Raw genomic sequence first — 21,182 nt, forward strand, 5'->3', positions numbered from 1 at the left:
TCAGGACGCTTCCCTGAAGCCTTCGGAACAGTAAAAACCAACCTCCAAGCAAACTGGAAGTCCCTTGCTAAATTTCCGGTTTGCCCATAGGGCTGGTTTTTTGCGCTCCGGAGGCTTCAGGGAAGCTCATGAAGCCTCCAGAGGGCCTCCGGGGGGGGCGGGGGAGGCTCTTTTTGCCCTCCCCAGGATCCTATAAAGCCTCTGGAGCCTGGGGAGGATGAAAAATGGTTTTAAAAAAGAGTCAACTCAGCTGGTAGCGCGCACATGCATGCTGGCCAGCTGACAGGGCAGCGCTTTGCGTGCCCTGATAAATGTCTCCGTGTGCCATTTGTGGCACGCATGCCATAGGTTCGCCATCCCTGGTATAGGGGGTGGACTGGAAGACCTTGTTCTGTTATTCAGTAGCAATAACACACTTATATACCACTTCATAGTACTATCTAGCCCTCTCTAAGCAATTTACAGAGTCAGCATATTGCCCCCAACAATCTGGGTCCTCATTTTACTGACTTCAGAAGGATGAAAGGCTATGTCAATCCTGAGCCAGTCAGGATCAAACTCCTGGCAGTGGGCAGAGTTAGCTTGCAATATTGCAGTCTAAAGCCTACGTCACCATGGCTCTTTTCAATCCCACTCCTAAAACCCTAAAGGGGAAAAGTCCAACTCCCAAATGTATTACAATGTCCAGGCAGTCCTGGACTCACAGCCATTCGTTTAGTGACCATTCAAAGTTACAACAGCATTGAAAAAACCCCAATGGGCTATTGCACTTAGGTTATTGCACAGTCAGCCACTTGGCATCCGGCATGAGAATTGCAGCATTCCAGGGTCATGTGATCACCATTTATAACCTTCATGGCTGGCAAGCAGAGGGAAGCCAGATTCACTTAAACTGGGCACCACTGACTTAACAACTTTGCCTTGCTTAGCAATGAAAATTTCGATCCCAGTTGTGGTCATAAATTGAAGACTACCTGTATATAAAAGTTCAGCCTGTGGTTTCTTTGCCTAAAAGTGTGCAGGACTGATAGGCTGCCTATTGAACAAACTGTAAATTCTATCCTGACTCAGCTGCTCTTCTTTTATTGTATACAGTGTCAAATATATGACTACTTGCCTATTGGACTTAAGTTATTAGTTTCTGCTTGATGCAATGATCTGCTGACTATCAGAGAACAAGTCTGTTCTCTTGAAGCTACGGTGGCTAGGCTCAAGACGCAGAATGTTAGGAACAGGTAGTTCTCAACTTACGACCATTGAACCTGCAATTATGGTCATAAGTCATGCTAATCATTAAGCGGTTCACATGAGCATTCCTGAGTTTACAACCTTTTTTGCAGTGGTCATTAAGTGAACATAGCATGTAAAGCTGACACAGTGGCTGTAAGTGATGCCGCAGTCATTAAACAAATTCATCTTTCATTATGTGTATGTTTTTTGCTGGAAGTAAACCCCAGTTTCCTGCAAAAACATTGTAAATCACAATCATGCAACTACAGGATGCTACAAATGACTGTAAATGCAGGTTAGTTGCCCAGTGCCCAAAATGCCATCATGTTAATGTGGGGGGAAGGGGATAGCTGGGTGTTTGAACTAAGAATCCAGCTTGTAAATACCTAATTTGGGGGGGGGGGTGTTGTAACTCCGAAGATCCTTAAGCAACCAGTCATAAATCAAGGATTATCTGTAATCTTCAGAGATCAGATAGCTTCATCCTCCTTCCTAGATGACAGCACCTCTTCTACTAGAGAAAGTAAGGCTCTAAAATGATTTTTCTCCAGGAGGAACTGAATCCTTGGAGGATAGACCTTTATCTTTTGATAACAAGGAGAGTCCTGGGGATGGGCATGTTTTTATAATGTAATTCAAGCATTAGAACTACATGCAAATAGGTTTGTGATGGATGGGTAGCTTTCATGGTAGCCTCCCTGCCGGGTGCAAAGGTTGCAGGCGTCATGTGCCATTTAGATAAACTGTTGGGTAATGCCAGGGAAGAAGCTAAGCACCAATGATATTGGACAATGAAATTGCCCAATCCTGGAAGCTAAATGTAGACAGTCAGATGGGAATAACACTCAGGACCACCAAGGAAGACAGCTAGACAGGCAGAGCTCAGAGGTTTTAATGAGTGGAAGAGATTTGGTAGGAACAAAGGAATTTGGAGTGGCGGGACACCAAACCTGTACCTGAACCAAGTAGAACCAGATTGCTGGTGGGTAACATCAAAGGAAAAAAATGCAAAGCAGGTTTTCCATGGAGCCCTGTCACAAATGGACAAGCAGTAGGCTGCATTTGGTTGGGACAGGGGTGATGTTGAAGTAAAAGCCATAAGAGCTAGGTTCAGTAGTGAAATGCAAATCTGTTTTGGTGGGCATGGTGTGACTTGGTGGGTGCGGCTTGGTGGGCATGACAGTGGAAAGATACTGAAAAATCCCCATTCCCACCCCACTTTGGGGTCAGCCAGAGGTGGTATTTGCTGGTTCTCTGAACTACTCAAAATTTCCGTGACCAGTTCTCCAGAACCTGCTGAATTTCACCCTGGCTAGGTTTAATGGGCCGATACAACAGTTAGGAGAGGTTATGAAAAAAAGGTTCATACCAACAGTGTTTGAAAAAAAAAAGGATGGTATATAGATTCTACAATGCAAGTGGTAAAATCACTGATCCAAATTGGGGGATGGTTTTGCCTAAGAACATAGATGTTTGCAGCTAAACCAGGAACTTGGTAGAACAGAGTTATCACTCGGATATGGTGATTCCTGCACACAAACTGTATAGACAGGACAAGGAAGGGCATACCAAGCAAGTGCTCTTAATATCCAGGTGGCTGATGTAACATCTAACCTATTAGAAAACAGTGGCAAACACAACATAATATATTGATTTCTCCACAAAATCTTGATAGCAATAGCATTTCAATTTATATACCGCTCCACAGTGCTTTACAGCCCTCTCTAAGCGGTTTATATACTCAGCCTATTGCCCCCAACAATCTTGGGCCTCATTTTACCCACCTCGGAAGGATGGAAGGCTGAGTCAACCTTGAGCCTGGTGAGATTTGACCTGCCAAATTGCAGGAAGGCAGCAGGCAGCAGAAGTAGCCTGCCGTACTGCACTCTAACCACTGCGTCACCATGGCTCAATAGCTGACCTCAAGTGTCAATTTGATGTAGGCATAGGATCAAAATGCAGAATTATCTTGAAATGATGACCCAAATCAGGGAAATAAGAAAAGGAGAAATTGTAATAATAGGAACCTCACCTATGTACCTTCATAGACAGGGCCTATTTATGTTCAGGCCACTCAAAGAAGCCACATTTCTAATTATGCTACATGACTATGCCTTGGAACAGTTAGTCTTTGACCTGAGGAAGTGGGGAGGCAGCCCTAGATGATAACGATTTGGTGCAAGATATAGGTGTATTGTTATCAGTTGGAAACAATGAATATAATGCCATTATATTTAGTTCACATGCAAATTGGAAAATGTCAGCAGTGTCCAGTAACACAGCCACACTTTATTACAAATAGGGAAATTTCTAAAAAAAAAAAATCAGAGAACTGGTAAAAATTGGGACTTAATCTTACAGCATATAGACAGTTTCACAGTTCAACTGGAAAACTGTGAGCATCCTAGATCAAGCCAAATCCAAAAATGCTAAATAATTCCTGGAAGCTTGACATTCAGACAAATCAGCTGCCAATAGACACATAGAGATAAACCACATTTACACACCATTCAAAGTAGACAATTAAAAAAGCTAAGAAGGGAACAAAAAGACCCAAAACACATCCTCTTCTGCAGCCAAACTCAGATAAGCAGGGATCAACATCAAACAAACAATCAAGGAACTACCAAGGGAAAAATCCCTACTGCCAACAACACTGGCAGAACAAATTACTGTATATAAATGGGGAGCAAACCCCTAATTGACTATCACTGATGATGTCACCTAGATGGGTAATGAAATGTCTGCAAACAGACAAACAAACTTAAAGAGCACCAAGGACCTCACAGTTCATCTTTGAGCTACATATAATGTCTTCTATTGAAAAAGCGACTGAAACAAAACAATTGCCAAAATTCTTCACAAAATCAGGAAGTTATTTAAAGCCAGAATTGTTGAACTCAGCTAGAATGTACGCTGAAATGTTAAAAAGGATCAACCAAAGTCTAAGAAAAGAACAACATGACTTTCTAGTAGAGTCCACCCTGTCTTTCTAAGGAGAACCCAAAAGAGCAAAAACTCTTGGAGAAAAAGTATAAAAAGGTCATATCAAGTTCAAAAAAACCCTGAATATTAGGAGCTTCTTTAAATAAACTCAGCAAGGAAGCAGCAAGTTCTTAGAACTACTGGTATTTGCATCTGTCTTTATTATGGATGGGATAAATATGTATTTATCCCATCTGTAAGATGAGACAGATACCCAAGCTTCCATTGATTTTCTCAAGGACAGAACTGGAAAAGCAAAAAGTAACAAAAGATGTTCTAGGACCTGTTGAGAGACTCTACAGGAACAAATCCACCTGTGAATTCTCAAAATGGTCAAATGTGGACATTTTGAACTCCTTCCAAAAATACTTGACTTTTTAAATTCAGATTGGTCCAGTGCCAAAAGTAATCAATTAGTACCACCCTTTAAAAGGAGATCCAAGCCAGTGGTGAAATTCAATTTTTTTTAACTACTGTTTCTGGGGGCGTGGCTTGGTAGGAATGGTGTGGCTTAATGGGCATGGCTTGGTGGGCATGGCAGGGTATGGAGCCAGAGGTGGCATTTGCTGGTTCTCCGAACTACTCAAAGTTTCCGCTACCAATTCTCTACAACCTGTCAGGATTTCACCCCTAATCCAAAGGAGAGATGGTAGATTATGGTCTGGTGTAGTAGCAATGTTGAAGACCATTGTTATTTTGAGGAGTTTAGTGACATATTTTGATTTCTCCTTTGTGTTATTTTAATGCTGATTCTGATTGATCCTGCTTGGCTTTTCTACTCTTATTTATGGAATATTTGAGAAGTGGGGGGGGGAAGTGATAGAATCTTCAAATATCTTCTGAGCTAGGAAAATGCCAGACTTTTGATTCCCATCCTGAAGATATAGGCCAGCCAGTCAAGGTCAGGTCTTGCAGTATCCTGACCGTAACAGGACTGTGAATTCTGATAAAGTTTTGATTTCAAACAGGACCTTTGAGGCTGTTGTTGGCAGCTTCTGCCTGGAACCTACAGTGCCTACTTGGTACTGTGGAAATTGGCCACCTTTGGGGTAATTCTGCTGCCATTATTAAAGAGCTCCTGGCAGCTTATAGGAGATTTGGGTATGATCCCACTTGGTGTGTAGTCTTTTTATGTTATGCTTTTAGCTAATCATAAAAATTAAGACCTTTCATTTACTTGTGTGCTTATTGCCTCCAGATTCAAAAGAACCAGTCGCATGAGCACTCGATCACTGCCCTGACACTTGGCAAAAAAGGTGGTAAACTTAATGCCTATTCCAGATAAGTTATTAAAGAATAAAAAAAATAAAAAATACAGGTTCCGCCATGGATTCTATAAACAGAAATCCTGCCTTACCACCATTTCAATGTTATTAGGAGTGCTGACAGATGGTCTTGTTGGCTTTATATACTTTCAAAAAGCTTTGGACAATGTTCCTCTTCAAAGACCTTTGATTAAACATAGTGGTTATAGGATGCAAGGAACTGTCCCTTGATGGATTGCCAATTAGTTTTTTAAAAAAATCAGAAAAATAAAATTATCTCAATGGATGGAGGTAGGAAGTAAGGTTGGAATCAGAAGGTTTTTAAAAGTAATTATTTCTTAATACCCTGTTTCCCTGAAAATAAGACCTCCATGGATAATAAGCCCAATCAGGCTTTTGAGTGTATGCGCTAAAATTAGCCCTCCCCAAAAAATAATCCTCCCCCCCCAAAAAAAAATGCAACACAGAAGCAGCCATGAGGTGACCATGCTCGCTGCCTCCTGCACCTCAAAAATAATAAGACCTCCCCAAAAATAAGGCCAAGCGCTTATTTGGGGATCAAAAGAAAATAAGACCTGCCTTATTTTCGGGAAAACATGGTAACATATCCAGATTTAAACATAACAAGTGTTTAGGTGATTCTCAACTATCCAGGACTGTATCATCCCAAAGGGATTATAAAGAGCTGCCAAAGGCCTCCATGCTAGCTCCAGATGTGTCCTGTTGAGACACTTCTTCTGCTTCTATGGGGTGGTAGGCCACCTTGGCCTTCCTGCTTATTCTGGGCTCTGATCTTTCTCATGTCTGGAAGAGGATGGGTGGCTAATGTGATTTCAGGTGCCTTTTCTCCGCAGGAGCACAGCTCTATGTGAAGCCACAGGCTGATTTTGCAACAAAGGCCAGGAGTCCTTGGGTACAAGGGAAAGGGCTATTTAAAGACATCTAATTTTTGTATATATGATAGGGAGTCATGGAGATTATTTTGGAAAAGCCATCCAGAAGCTTGTAAAACAACAGCAGGCACAAAAGTATGAAGTCCAGAGGGTTAGGAAGATATTAGAATGAGACTCAGATTGGCTTCCTGCAACTCCCTAGCGTATAAGAGAGAAGAGGAAAACTGGTGTAATCTTCCTCTCTTCAAAAGCAAATCAGTGGTAGAAAAAAATAAAAGCTATTGAGGATTTTCTACCCCCATCTTCACAAACATATACACTTCTGCCCTGGCTGGTGTAAGCTCAGTGGGGCTTTGGACTTGATGTTTCTTCAATCACAAGATTGATTTTTGCCTTCCACACAGAGTGACTTTGAAGAACACACCTATGTATGTGTCCTCAGCTGTAAATGTCCAACAGCGTCTGGTCTGTATGTCATGTTTAGCAAACAGCAATTTGCTATCGAATTGCTTAGAAATAAATCAAGATTGTCCTATAACTTTTCTTTTTCTTTCCAAGGGGTGCCAATCACAATTATTTTCTAAATAAGTTTTCTAAATTAAAAATATTTTAAGGAAAAGTTAAGAAGTCTCACCATCTGACAATTATGGCTGTAACTTCCATTGTACTCTGTAAACACATTATTTTATTCTTGTTTTCTGGTGACATATTTCTAGAAGTACCACACTGGCAAAAAAAAGGCCTTGGAACAACAGGACAGTTGTTTGCTGGAATTCATGATGTCTAAGTTGAATTATTCCCGTGGAGCTAGAAGGAAATACTTTTATTCGTTCCTTCCCCTAATGCCACAAAAAATTCTTACTTCACTGCTATGCTCTCATTTCTTCCCAATCTTCTTTGAAGTGAAAACACTAAAGCTATGTGAGCTGGGATTCCCCCCCCCCCCTTTTTTTTTTTTTTTTCCTGATGGGTTCTTCAAAAAGGAGCAGACTTTGGTGAAGTTTCCTTGCAATTAGAACTCCAGCTTTAAAGGACTGCTGAGTGGAAAACAAAAGAGACAGGACAATGATGGAATAGGCTTCTCTGGAGCAATGGGAGGGAGGGGAGAAGAGAGAAAGTCTAAACAGGAATTCAGCCTGTCTATTGCTCCACTTATACATGGCTATATGGATGCCATTGTTTATCTCCCCCACCCCCACTTTCAACTATAAAGAACAAAAGTAGTAGGTAACTACAGCAGAATGGGATGCTAAGTAAGATTTTATATCATTTCTATAATTGTTCCCAGGGGACCCATTATGATAATTTTTTCCTCTATAACTGGCAAATTGTGTAACGAGTCCGATGATAAACTAGGAAGCAAGACAGAAATTTGCATTTTAATACAACTGTCTAAATCATTTATCCACAGAAAGGCTGGACGGGACACTTTTGAGATGTGCCACGTTCTTGGTTGCTGAAGAGTCAAATGTCTACATTTTGCTGGGTCTTTGTGATCTCCCTGTGAATATCTTCAGGAGGTGACTTGACACCTCTACCAGTAGCCAGGGTGATAGCACCTTCAAAAGGCTGCCCCTTAATCATTATATCCACTGTTTTTCCTTTCTTTATATACAAAATATTGTTACTGGGTGGCATCCGCTGTGTTTTGCCTCCATGCAGACTACAAATAAATTAATAAACAATTGTCATCTTGGTCTTGTCCATGCATGCTAAACTCATTGGGATGTCTAAATATTGCCATTTTCTAATCTAAGGAAAGACAACGGTTATCGCCTTACATGTATTGGTATTTTCTACATAGGTATACCAACAAAGCATTGAAAAGAAAATTAATCATAATAAAGAACAACAAGAGTGGCATGACAGCAAAAAAAAAAGTTTTTAAAAAGTTAGAAGCACACATAAATTTACTGTATTAAAGAGAGAGATGAAATATCAACCAGATTTAGTATTTGGATCGAAAAAGGCATTTGTTTAACTAGAATTAATTCATTAACAAAACAAAAAAATGAAAACCAAATGTGAGAAAAACAATCCTTACCTAAAAGAATCTTCAAGTTTTTTTTTTCAATTGTTGTCTTAATTTTTCAGCTAATGCCATTTCTCACGCTGTTAAATAATGCTGATTTGAGCAAGTTTTCTTCTCTGCAATCTTGATATAAATCACAGCCTTTTACCCTATCCAGAAAGTGTTACTTAAGAGAGGAATGCTCTTTTCTAGCTACTATTGCTGGCGTGCTGTTATTTTTTTTAAAAAATGAACAAGTACGGAGTAGGACTATGCACTCTGAGATTTTCAGAAGTGCCTCAAACCTTGCATGAAGCCAGGAGATCTCTGCTATTCATTAAAACAGCCTGGCTTCCATGAAAGCCTGAACAAAAAAAAAAAAGATGCTGCTGCTTTAAGGAACCCATTCATTAAGTCACTTTGGTTCTTAAAGCTGCAACACCTGGTTTTCATGTTCTCACAACAGTGTGGAAAAGACTGGGCTGCTTTCATAATTACAAGTAGTCATTGCTCGTGCTTGTCCCAGCTTCACAGCATTTCTTGTGTAAATCATATATATCATTAATGATATATCAAACTGTTTGTGGGACTAAGTTGGACTTCTTTAAGCACATCCTGATGCGTGGATTTTAAAAGCAATGAAGGACAGCAGATAAGATGGCCCCTTCCCTTACATCAGGGGTGTCCAAACTTGGGAACTTTAAGACTTGTGGACTTCAACTCCCAGAATTCCCCAGCCAGCCATGCTGGCTGGGGAATTCTGGGAGTTGAAGTCCACAAGTCTTAAAGTTCCCAAGTTTGGACACCCCTGCCTTACATGAATAGCCTGAACCTTTGACCCAGCAGGAATGCTAATACTTAAGAGGAAGCTCTCTTAAACTGAAGAACATTTGTCCCTTTTTGGGGAAAAGGACATCTAGACAACATGTTATCCTTCTGGTCGAACATCTAGCTAAATATCCCAGTGGCATTCCTGTTTTCAGTTTTCAGATTTGGCAAAAGGTTAGGCCACATCAAGAAAATTTCTCATTCCCGACAGCTTTTATTGGGAATTTGATAGCTTTATTAGGGAAAATGGAATGCAGAAGCTTTGGAATTCTAAGAAATGCACCGAAGGTATTTTGAAGATTGCTAGTTTAGCCATTGGGACGTGGTGGCTCAGTGGCTAAGACGCTGAGCTTGTCGATCAGAAAGGTTGGCAGTTCGGCGGTTCGAATCTCTAGCCCTGCGTAACAGAATGAGCTCCTGTTACTTGTTCCAGCTTCTGCCAACCTAGCCGTTCAAAAGCACGTAAAAATGCAAGTAGAAAAATAAGGGCCACTTTTGGTGGGAAGGTAACAATGTTCCGCTCGCCTTTGGTGTTTAGTCACGCTGACCATGGAGACGTCTTCGGACAGCACTGGCTCTTCAGCTTTGAAATGGGGATGTGCACCGCCCCCTAGAGTCGGGAACGACTAGCACATATGTGCGAGGGGAAACTTTCGTTTAGCCATGTTTTACGTTCAATACTTGTGTTTCCTGGTCTTAGTACAGGGCTGTCAAACTCACAGGCCAGATGCATCATGATCTGGCCACGCCCATGCCTGATTTAGCGAAGGAGGAAAACAGTTGTGATACGTCACGTGATACCACCGTGATGATGCGAGTTTGACACCCCTGTCTTAGTAGCTTCCAAATATGTCGAGATCAACTTCCTGAATTCTCAGCCATGGCTTTGCTGGCCTGGGAAGTTTTGAGAGTTGAGACTGACACATGTAATGGTTCCCTAGAATTGTTGGTATCAGGCAGCCTTGTCAAATCAAATCAATTCCCAATAAGGTTGGGAAATGCTGAGATTGACGATGTCGCCTTGGCCCAAGACATTTACATATACATTTCAAAATGTTTTTTTTAAAAAGTGAGGGGGAATGGAAAGAACAAATTTGGAGAAAATCTCTAATTGTTTCCATTGTATCTGCAGAGGCTCATTTATGGGCTGCGTTGCAATGCGACATGGGGGAACTAGCAGTGTATGCCACAATCTTCACAGATAAATGGACCCAAAAGAAGGATTTAAAGGATGTATGGAAAATGTCAAGATGCATCTGTGCTAAACAGCAATTTCAGGCATCCAGAACAAGACAGAAAAGGGAAGGGGGGAGAAATGGGGGAAGACCCTAAGTTGCATGACTCACGAGACTTCATCAGAGTGGATACACCTCTTTTAACATGTTGTACAACTATCGCATGGTGAGCTATGATTATATATCTTGTGTTTAGTAATACATTTCTTCCATTGAGGATCTGTACACTGCACGAGTCAGAAAGAGGGCTGTGAAACTATTTACAGACCCTTCACATCCTGGACATAAATTGTTTCAACTCTTACCCTCAAAATGACGCTATAGAGCACCACACACCAAGACAACTAGACACAAGGACAGTTTTTCCCCGAACGCCATCACTCTGCTAAACAAATAATTCCCTCACCACTGTCAAACTATTCACTAAGTCTGCACTACTATTAATCTTCTCATCATTCCCATCACCCATCTCCTCCCACTGATGACTGCACGACTGTAACTTTGTGCTTGTATCCTTATGATTTATATTGATTGTTTTTCTAATATGATTTGATTGCATATTTGTACCCTATGACTATCATTAAGTGTTGTACCTTATGATTCATGATGAATATATATTTTGTTTTATGTACACTGAGAGCATATGCACTAAAGACAAATTCCTTGTGTGTCAAATCACACTTGTCCAATAAAGAATTCTATTCTATTATATTCTGTTCTATTCTATTCTATTGTATTCTAAATGTGATTTTATGTTACGCCACATGATCAGGATGGTGGAGTTTTTTCTCACAGTCGCAAATGATTTCACAGACACACACACACACACACACACACACACACACACACATATTTCAGGTTCCACCTGTTTCTTGAACTTGGAAGATTGGCTTATCCAAGGAATGGTTGGTGAATAAGCCATAGATGAGCAACTCCTGCTCTTGCTTGATCTCAGAAAGAGGATTAAATTTAATCTGACCTGACAATACAAAGGTTATAACACAAACCGCCCCCTTTGTCCACTTGCAGGTTTTTCTTCTCCATTTGTGTACTACAGAGGTGGAATATATTTAATAGGATTTTTTTTGCCCCCAGAAGCACATAGAGAGAGAGGAAAAACAAGTGCTTTCATTTGCGGCAATGCTGTGGGTTGCAACTCTCCCTTCACTTAGTCCAGACACAGTGACTTTGAGCAAACAAGGCAAGCAGCTGCTACTATCTCTAGTTTCTGGGAAATTTGGCCATTGTGTAATTTGCTTGCTTGTAGGTTTGGTTTCTACATGTTCCGAATAACAAGTTGCTTACCTTTAGAGCAGCAGTGAACTAAAATCCTTTCAGCTGCAATTCTTATATTATAATACAATACAATAGCAGAGCTGGAAGGGACCTTGGAGGTCTTCTAGTCCAAACCCCTGCTTAGGCAGGAAACCCTATACATATAGCCATTCAGACAAATGGCTATCCAACATCTCCTTAAAGACTTCCAGTGTTGGGGCATTCACAACTTCTGGAGGCAAGCTGTTCCACTGATTAATTGTTCTAACTTGTCAGGAAGTTTCTCCTCAGTTCTAAGTTGCTTCTCTCCTTGATTAGTTTCCACCATTGCTTCTTGTTCTACCCTCAGGTGCTTTGGAGAATAGTTTGACTCCCTCACTCCCTTCTTTGTGCAACCCTTGAGATATTGGAACACTGCTATCATGTCTCCCCTAGTCCTTCTTTTCATTAAACTAGACATACCCAGTTCCTGCAACCGTTCTTCATATGTTTTAGTCTCCAGTCCCCCAATCATCTTTGTTACTCTTCTCTGCACTCTTTCTAGTCTCCATATCTTTTTTACATCGTGGCGACCAGAACTGAATGCAGTATTCCAAGTGTGGCCTTACCAAGGCATTATAAAGTGGTATTAACACTTCACGTGATCTTGATTCTATCCCTCTGTTGATGTAGCCTAGAACTGTGTTGGCTTTTTTGGTAGCTTCTGCACACTGCTTGCTCATATTTAAATGGTTGTCCACTAGGACTCCAAGATCCCTTTCACAGTTACTACTATTGAGGTACACCTATACTGTACCTGTGCATTTCGTTTTTGTTGCCTAAATGTAGAACCTTACTCTCTTCACCATTGAATTTCATTTTATTAGATAGTGCCCAATGTTCAGGTTTGTCAAGATCCTTCTGTATCTTAAGCCTATCTTATGGAGTGTTGGCTATTCCTGCCAGCTTGGTGTCATCTGCAAATTTGATGAGTTCCCCATTTATTCCCTCATCCAAATCATTGATGAAGATGTTGAAGAGTACTGGGCCTAAAACAGAGCCTTGGGGTACTCCACTGCATACTTCCCTCCATGTAGATGCAGTTCCATTGAGAACTACACGTTGAGTGCGGTTGGTCAGCCAGTTACAAATCCATCTGGTGGTGATGCTGAATAATCCACATTCTTCTACTTTATCTAGTAGTAGGTTATGGTCTACCTTATTAAATGCCTCACTGAAGTCCAAATAAACTATATCAACGGCATTCCTCTGGTCCACTAATTCTGTCACTTTGTCAAAGAATGCAATAAGATTAGTCTGGCATGATCTGTTTTTGACAAACCCATGTTGGCTTTTGGCTATTACTTTGTTTACTTCTAGGTGTTCGCTAATTCGTTGCTTGATTATCTTTTCCAGAATCTTTCCTGGTATTGAGGTCAGGCCAGGGGTGGTTCCTGCCAGTTCTAACCTCTTCTATAGAAGAGGTTCCACAAATCTACAGTGCCATTTAGAACCGGTTCCAGCTCCCTCCCCACACCCGTCCACACATCATCAAGATGAAGAGTGAGAGGAGGAATTCTGGGAGATGAAGTCCACAAGTCTTAAAGCTGTCAAGTTTGAACATCCCTGGTTTTTTTTTCTAAAGGGTTAGGGGTGCAAGGGTCTTATAACTTGACATCTTTAAGACTTGCATGCTTCAATGCCAGAGTCCCTGAGCCAACATGACTGGAGGAGGAATTCTGGGAGTTGAAGTCCACAAGTCTTAAAGCTGTCAATTTGAACACCCCTGGGGTTTTTTTTCTAAAGGCTTAGGGGTGTAAGGGTCTTGTAACTTGACAGCTTTAAGACTTGCGTGCTTCAAATGCCAGAGTTCCTGAGCCAACATTTTGGTTGCTAAGCAAGAGCATTGTTAAGTGAGTTTCACCACATTTTACAAGTTGGCCATGCCCACCCAGTCATATGACTGGCAAGCCATTCCCACAAAGTAGGCCACACCTACAGAAGAGGTTCTAAAAAAATTTGAAACCCACCACTGGGTCAGGCTGATAGGTCTATAGTTTCCTGGATCTATTTTTTTTTCTTTTTCGTTTTTTGAAGATGGGAACCACATCAGCTCTTTTCCAGTCCTCTGGCAGTTCCCCAGTGCTCCAGGATCTCTGAAAGATATAGTTCAGTGGTTCTGAGATCTCGTCTGCCAGTTCCTTCAGAACCCTGGGGTGTAATCCATCCGGTCCTGGTGATTTGAACTCGTCTAGGGTAGACAGGTGCTCACTTACCATTTTCTTCCCTATTTCAATTTGTGTTCCTAATCTGATTTTTGTGGTGCTGCTTTTGATAGGTTGGACTGTTTTATCCCTTTGTGTAAAGACAGATACAAAACATGAGTTAAATAGTTCTGCTTTCTCCCTGTTGCTTGTCACCTTGAGTTGTCACCTATGCGTTTATGAAGCAGTTAAGGTAGTTATGATTAGGTCTTGCAAGTTTCGTATTTCTTCTCTGGTCTTATTGCATTTGCAGATTGAAACCCATTGACCTTATTCTTTGAGACCTGAGCCCTCTTGGGCTGGGGTGAACAGAGATTCACCTACAAGGCTGTACATGGTGATTTTCAGAGTATCTATCAGACAAAATCACCCAGTTTCATTTCCAATTAGAGTCCAATCTTGGTTCAGTTCCTGTAGAAATGCCTGGAGCACATTCTTGTTCTATTCTCTGGGAAATGTTTTGAACCTGTTGGGACTGGAGGACTTTATGACTACTGCTTTAGACCCCTGTCACTCCTTGCTGGTGAAGGCTGCACTTGGGGTGACGTGGGTGTATTCTAATGGTGCTGGGTTCTCCTTGAGAGAGGAGTTGTGCCTTCACTGCCTAAGGAGGCGTTGGTCTATTTCCGTGATGGCGAACCTATAGCATGTATGCCGCAGGTGGTACGCGGAGCCATATTTGCCAGCATGCGAGCAGTCAGCTCCTGCGTGCATGCGTGCGCCTGCCAGCTGATTTTCAGCCTTCCAGAGGGCCAGCGAAGGCCGTTTTCACTTCAGGAAAGCCTCCGGAGCCTGGGGACGGTGAAAAATGGGCCCAACCGGAAGTTCGGAAATGATTCATTTCCGGCTTCCGGAGGGTCTCCGAGGGCCCGGGGGAGGCTGTTTTCGCCTTCCCCCAGGTTTTAGGAAAGCCTCCAGTGCCTGGGGAAGGCAAAAAGTCCCCCCTGTGCACATTCACGGGGGGGGGGGGGGGTCACCTGCGCATGTGCAGGTGGGTGGGGCACATTGAATTGTGGGTGTGGGTACGTACGTGCGATAGTGCACACATACACACACACACACACACACACACACACACACACAATTTTGGCATGCATTTACAGAAAGGTTCACCATCACGGGTCTATTTGCTCCTCAAAAGCTATATCCCTCTATACGGGAAAACTTTCAACAGCATCCAACCTTCCTTTTTTTTAGGGAAAGCTGTGGAGAAGGGGGTTGCACAGCAGTTTCAGTTGATTCTGAATGAAATTGATTATTTGGACGCCTTTCAGTTCAGGCCTGGACTTGTGACAGAAATGGCATTGGTTGCTCTTTTGGATGATCTCCGGCAGAAGCAGGGTGGAGGTAATGCATCCATCTGGCTCTCCTTGATCTCTTAACTGCTTTTAATTCCATCAACTATGGTATCCTTCTGGATAGGCTTCGGGGCTTGGGAGTAGATAAGTTTTTATTGAGCTGGCTTTCTGTCTTCCTAGAGCCAAGGTTGAGACATCCAACCCTCACCTCAGTGGTGAAATCTAAAAAGTTTTCCTACCGGTTCTGTGGGCATGGCTTGGTGGGGGTCATGTGACTGGGTGGGTGTGGCTATGCAGTCATGTGACGGGGGGGTCAAAATACAGAAACTCACTTTAACAATGCCCTGGTGGAGCAGGGGGTTGGACTAGATGACCTCCAGGTCCCTTCCAGTCCTGGATTGCTCTGCTCTTTCAAGGTATCCTCTGAAGCTACATCTAGTGACAGTTTGTGCTCCTTCCTTCCTCTCCTTTTTCCCTCCTTCCCTCCCTCTCTTCTTTCTTTCTTTCTTTCTTTCTTTCTTTCTTTCTTTCTTTCTTTCTTTCTTTCTTTCTTTCTTTCACAGCACCCCCACCCCCAACCTTTGGCCTAGCAGGCCTCACGGAAGCCTCCTGGGAGCAAAAACAGACCCCAAATGCTAAAAAAAAGTTTTTAGAAATGTTCCTACCATCGCCCAGCACAGCTGATTGTTGGAACTTTTTTTTTACTTTGTTAAGCATTTCTTTTACTACCGGTTTGGGCAAACTGGCCCGAACTGGTAGGATTTCACCCCTGCCTCACCCCCTACTATGTGTACAGTTTGGTACTTTCTTCACTCTTTCTTTAAAATCTACATGAAAGTAGATTTATAAAAATCTATAGGAGAGATCTATTCATTAAAATGGGGCAAGATGTTATCAATATGCTGATGATACACAGCTATACCTCTTTGCCTCTGATGATATTGATTTCCTGTCCCAGTATCTGGAGGCTGTGGGATTCTGTATAGGGAACAATAGGTTTCAACTGAACCCTTGGAGGATTAATTGCATTTTTTGTTTTATGGCCTTCTAACACTGGGACATCTCTGGTACTGGAGGACTTGTACTGCCCTAAATAGACAATTAAAGTTCCTTCTGGTCTCATGACTCCCACTTGAAGAGAAGGTGGCAGTCACGGCAAGGAGAGTTTTTGCATAACTTTGTGTTCTGACCCAGTTGCTGTCCTTGCCACATTGCACCTCACTTTGTCTTATCTTGCCATACTCACAGTCACTCATTCCCTGGTCATCTCCTGAATGGACTACTCTACTACGCTCTACATGGGCTGCCCTTGAAGAGTACCTGAAGCATCAGGAGGTACAACATGCAGTGGCACAAGCCACTTACCGGTGTTCCTAGAATTAAATGTTACACCTCTGCTCTATGAGCTGTATTGGATGCCGGCTTGCTTCAGGGTGTAATTCAAGGCAATTGTGGGTTCCTACCGGTTCGGATCAGTTCAACTGAACCGGTAGTGGTATGGTGCGCTGGGTCACCGGAACCGGCAGAGACCCAGGGCTGCCACGCCCCCGAACCGGTTCCCCGGTCTCTTCTGCCATTGCTGGCATGTTTCTGAGCATGCGTAGAATGTTTTCAGTCAACTGTGCATGCACAGAAACACACGGTGGGCGTGCACGCAAGCGAGTGAAGCGAGCAGCGCATGCAAAACGCCCTCTCAGTGAACCAGTTAGGAACCCACCATTGATTCAAGGTGCTTTCACCTTTAAAACCCTACATAACACGGACCATGTTATCTTAGCATCTGCTTCACCCCAACTATCAATCCCATTAAGTCCTCAGGCCTGTTGAGTCCTGTCCACTAAGATGTCTCATGAGTTGGGATCCAGAAGATTAGCTTTTTTCTGTTGCAGTGCCTCTGGAACACCCCCCCCCCCCGAGATAAGCCCTCAAAACATGGATTTTTTTTTAATCCCTTGACAGTAGAGAGCTCACGCATTGTTGCACCATGAAAGTGAATATATGTGTCCCAGGATAATGTTGCAGGGTCTAATTTGGGTTGGTCACTGGGACCAGAGGTTTAGTCTTCTGAGCTTTGAGACTCATGCTGGAGCCCCATCCCCAGGGGACTGCTCAGTGAGGAAGGGCTCCAGCATGAAAGCTTGGAAGACAAAACCTCCGGTCCGAGTGACTGATCCAAGTTGAACCCTGCAGATCTTAATCAGCCCTCTCACCATTTTAGTTTTACTTGTGATAATTATTTAACTGTTTCAATTGTTTTTTTTAAAATTTTACATTTGATTTTAATTATTTTGTTGTACATCCCCCAGAGTCACCTTGTGTGAGATGAGCAGTCAAAAACCTTTGATAAAATAAATAAATATTCTTGCCTGCTTTTGAGGGCAGATCAGGAATTGCAGCTCTGTGCTGCCAGGAGATAATTCCTCAGAACTATGTTCTGCTAGCCAAAGTTCCTCAACTTTCACCCACAAAGCTGGTTTTTTAAATTCATATATCAAACCCCTTGTACTCATAATTATAATCTTCTCCACTTCTTTGCAATTTCAAATTAAGTTTTCTGAAGTTGACCCTGCTGCTACTAACCCTTTGAACCTGAGAGGAAGTGGTGTCATGGGCCATTAATCTGTAATTCTATCCAATAAAGAATAGGTATGATATATTTCTCACAGATTCTGCTGATGGAAGTGAATTTTGGCATTTTGTGGCCAAAAGATCTATGGTGGGATGAATGTGGGGCGAGGATAAGGATTTCATTTAATGTCTTCAATGTACTTTAATCATTAAAACTCCTTGCATGTTCACAGCAAACTAGAATTATTTGCCTCAAGTTTCCTAGAATGCCCACGTGTCTGGATAGATATATAAATAGATGATAGATAGATAGATAGATAGATAGATAGATAGATAGATAGATGATAGATAGATAGATAGATAGATGATAGATAGATAGATAGATAGATAGATAGATAGATGATAGATAGATAGATAGATAGATAGATAGATGATAGATAGATAGATAGATAGATAGATAGATGATAGATAGATAGATAGATAGATAGATAGATAGATAGATAGATAGATAGATAGATAGATAAGAGAGGGAGAGAGGGAGACAGAGGGAGAGGGAGAGAGAATAGGTAGATGATTGAGGGAGGCACACAGACAGACAGAGATAGATACAGAGAGAAAGACACACAGAGACAGACACACACACACAGAGAGAGAGAGAGAGAGAGAGAGAGAATAGGTAGATGATTAAGGGAGAGAGACAGAGAGACAGAGAGAAAGACAGGCAGAGACAGAGACACAGACAGACAGACACAGATAGAGACAGAGAGAGACACACAGAGAGAATAGGTAGATGATTGAGGGAGAGAGACAGACACAGAAAGAGAGACAGAGAAAAATACAGAGAGAGATGATAGATGGATGGATGGATGGATGGATGGATGGATGGATGGATGGATGATTGAGATGATTATAGAAGAGAGAGAGGCAGAGGAAGGCAGAGAGAGAGAGTAACAGACAGATGATAAATAGATTATTGAAGGAGAGAGAGAGAGAGAGAGAGAGAGAGAGAGATGATTATAGAAGAGAGAAAGAGACAGAGACAGACAGAGAGAAAGATATATAGATGATATGGAGAGACAGAGAGAGAGAGAGACAAAGAGAGAGAGAGATAAATGATAGATAGATGATAGATAGATAGATAGATAGATAGATAGATAGATAGATGATAGATAGATAATTATAAAGGAGAGAAAGAGACAGACACACACAGAGAGAGAATCAGACAGAGACAGATATATAGATGATATGGAGAGACAGAGACAGAGAGACAGAGAGATTAGATAATCATCATGTGGTCACATGGGTGAATTTCTGTTTTTGCCTTAGCTCCTGCCAACCTAGCAGTTTGAAAGTATGCAAATGTAAATAGATAAATAGATGCCACTTTGGTGAGAAGGTGACTGCTACATAACAATGGAAGTGTCCTCAGACAAATTCCTCCCTTAGTGGGGAAATAGAGATGAGCAACGCCCCCTAGAGTCAGACATGACTGAATTGGGTAAATCTTTAGCTTTTATATTTAATAAGCTCATGGGCAATCCAAAAAATGCTACAGGAGAGGCAGTTTCACAGCAAACAGAATCACACTGTTGTGAACACGCAGGATAATTAATGGTTAAAGAAAAGGGAAAAAGAATTCCCGATGCCTGCTAATTTGTGCCCTTTAAAATTAAGTGGATGCTTCCTTTACTTTTTGTATAATAATTGTATTAAAAGTTTTGGTTTCAACAGTAAAAAGAATTGCTTCCCTCCAAGGAAGCAACTTCCCACCCTCACCACAACAAGTATAAACAATTTCTTAATCTCTTCGCCTCCTTTTAATTAGCAAACACAAAATTCTTCATCTCATAATTCATTTATTAATTATAGGCAAATCTAATAAGTAACGTCTTCCCCAATCCAGTTGTCAGCAAAAAGTCCAAACAGAGCTCTAAAATAATATTAATTAAGGTATATAAAACTTGGTACTCCAGATCTCAACTCTTAGATATCCTATGTAAATAAAAAACTAGTTTCACATGACAAAGAGGGACCATTTCTCTTTTTAAAAAAAACAACAACCAAATATCCCACACTTCTAGAATATCTGTAGGGAAAAAAATGAGTAATGTGTTATTACTATTATTAAGCAAACTAATACACATTAACTTTCCATTCCAAATGCAAAAAATTCTATCTTCCCCCACCTCTGCAAAACATCCCAAATAGCAAGATAGCCATTCAATTAAATTTTCCGTATCTCAACTCTTTATAAACAAACCCACATTTAGAAAATATGAAGCAATCTCAATATTCTAATATACACAAAAGAAGTTTAAAATTTAACATAACAAAGAGAAATAATTTGCCCTTTATAAAGGACAAGTTCACAAACCTTACTTTATGTAAAATGACAATTAGATACAGCGCCAGTGTAAATGTTATCAAATTAGGATACATAAAGTAACTGCAGGGGGAAAATACCATAATAAATGTAAGCAGATCCAATACACATTTTTTTTTTGCAATCCAGATATCAGCAAATCCAAAAAGACACACTCAAAATAGCAACATGTCCCACTTCAATTCTGTTCAAATAAACCAACTTTGTAATTTTTTGCACAAAATAATCTTTCTCTTAACTCTATTCAGATGAGTATTGATCCTTGTTACAAAGTTCTTAATACTTTAAACAGTCTCTTTTGTAAATCCAGCAAAAGGAAATTGTTCTAATTTCTGCCTGGGATTGTCATTTTTATTTCCGTGTTACTTTTAAAGCTTCCTCCATTTTTTTCTTTGTATTTGATGACAAATTTGTATTCAAATTCTTGTTCATATTGGGTTTTTTTCTGTAACATCTTTGGGGAATAGACTGTTCCTAAGAAGACACAACTTAATTGACATAATTGATTCAAAGTCTCAATGAACTTCCCAATACAATTCCTCAAAAATATTTTTGAATAACATTATAAGTTATTTGTTTTATTATGTCTCTAATATCAAAAACAGTTTTTATTTCTCCAAAATATGCTTTTAAAATAAATTCAAAGTCTTAATATTCAAAATCTAATGTTCTACCATTTTCTTAGTTCTTAATCGGCTTAAAACTTTCTGTAGCCAAAATGTGGTCTTATTTTCTGCTTTTTAATTCTTAAAAATTATAAAGATACATTTTTATTTTCTTACATTAAGGACTGAAGGCACTCGCCAAGTATTTGCAATCTTGACACTTTGATGGTGTCTAACTTCTTTAAAGAAGTTAATAGCAATTTGCAAATGTAGTTAGCTAGAGAAGTGAGAGCTTAAATGTCCTTTAAAAAGCCTTGTTTGTGGCTGGAATAATTATGGTAAACTCTTTCATCCCACAATTCT

Source organism: Natrix helvetica, assembly GCF_964273705.1.
Source record: "Natrix helvetica genome assembly, chromosome: 1".
Classification (NCBI taxonomy): domain Eukaryota; kingdom Metazoa; phylum Chordata; class Lepidosauria; order Squamata; family Natricidae; genus Natrix; species Natrix helvetica.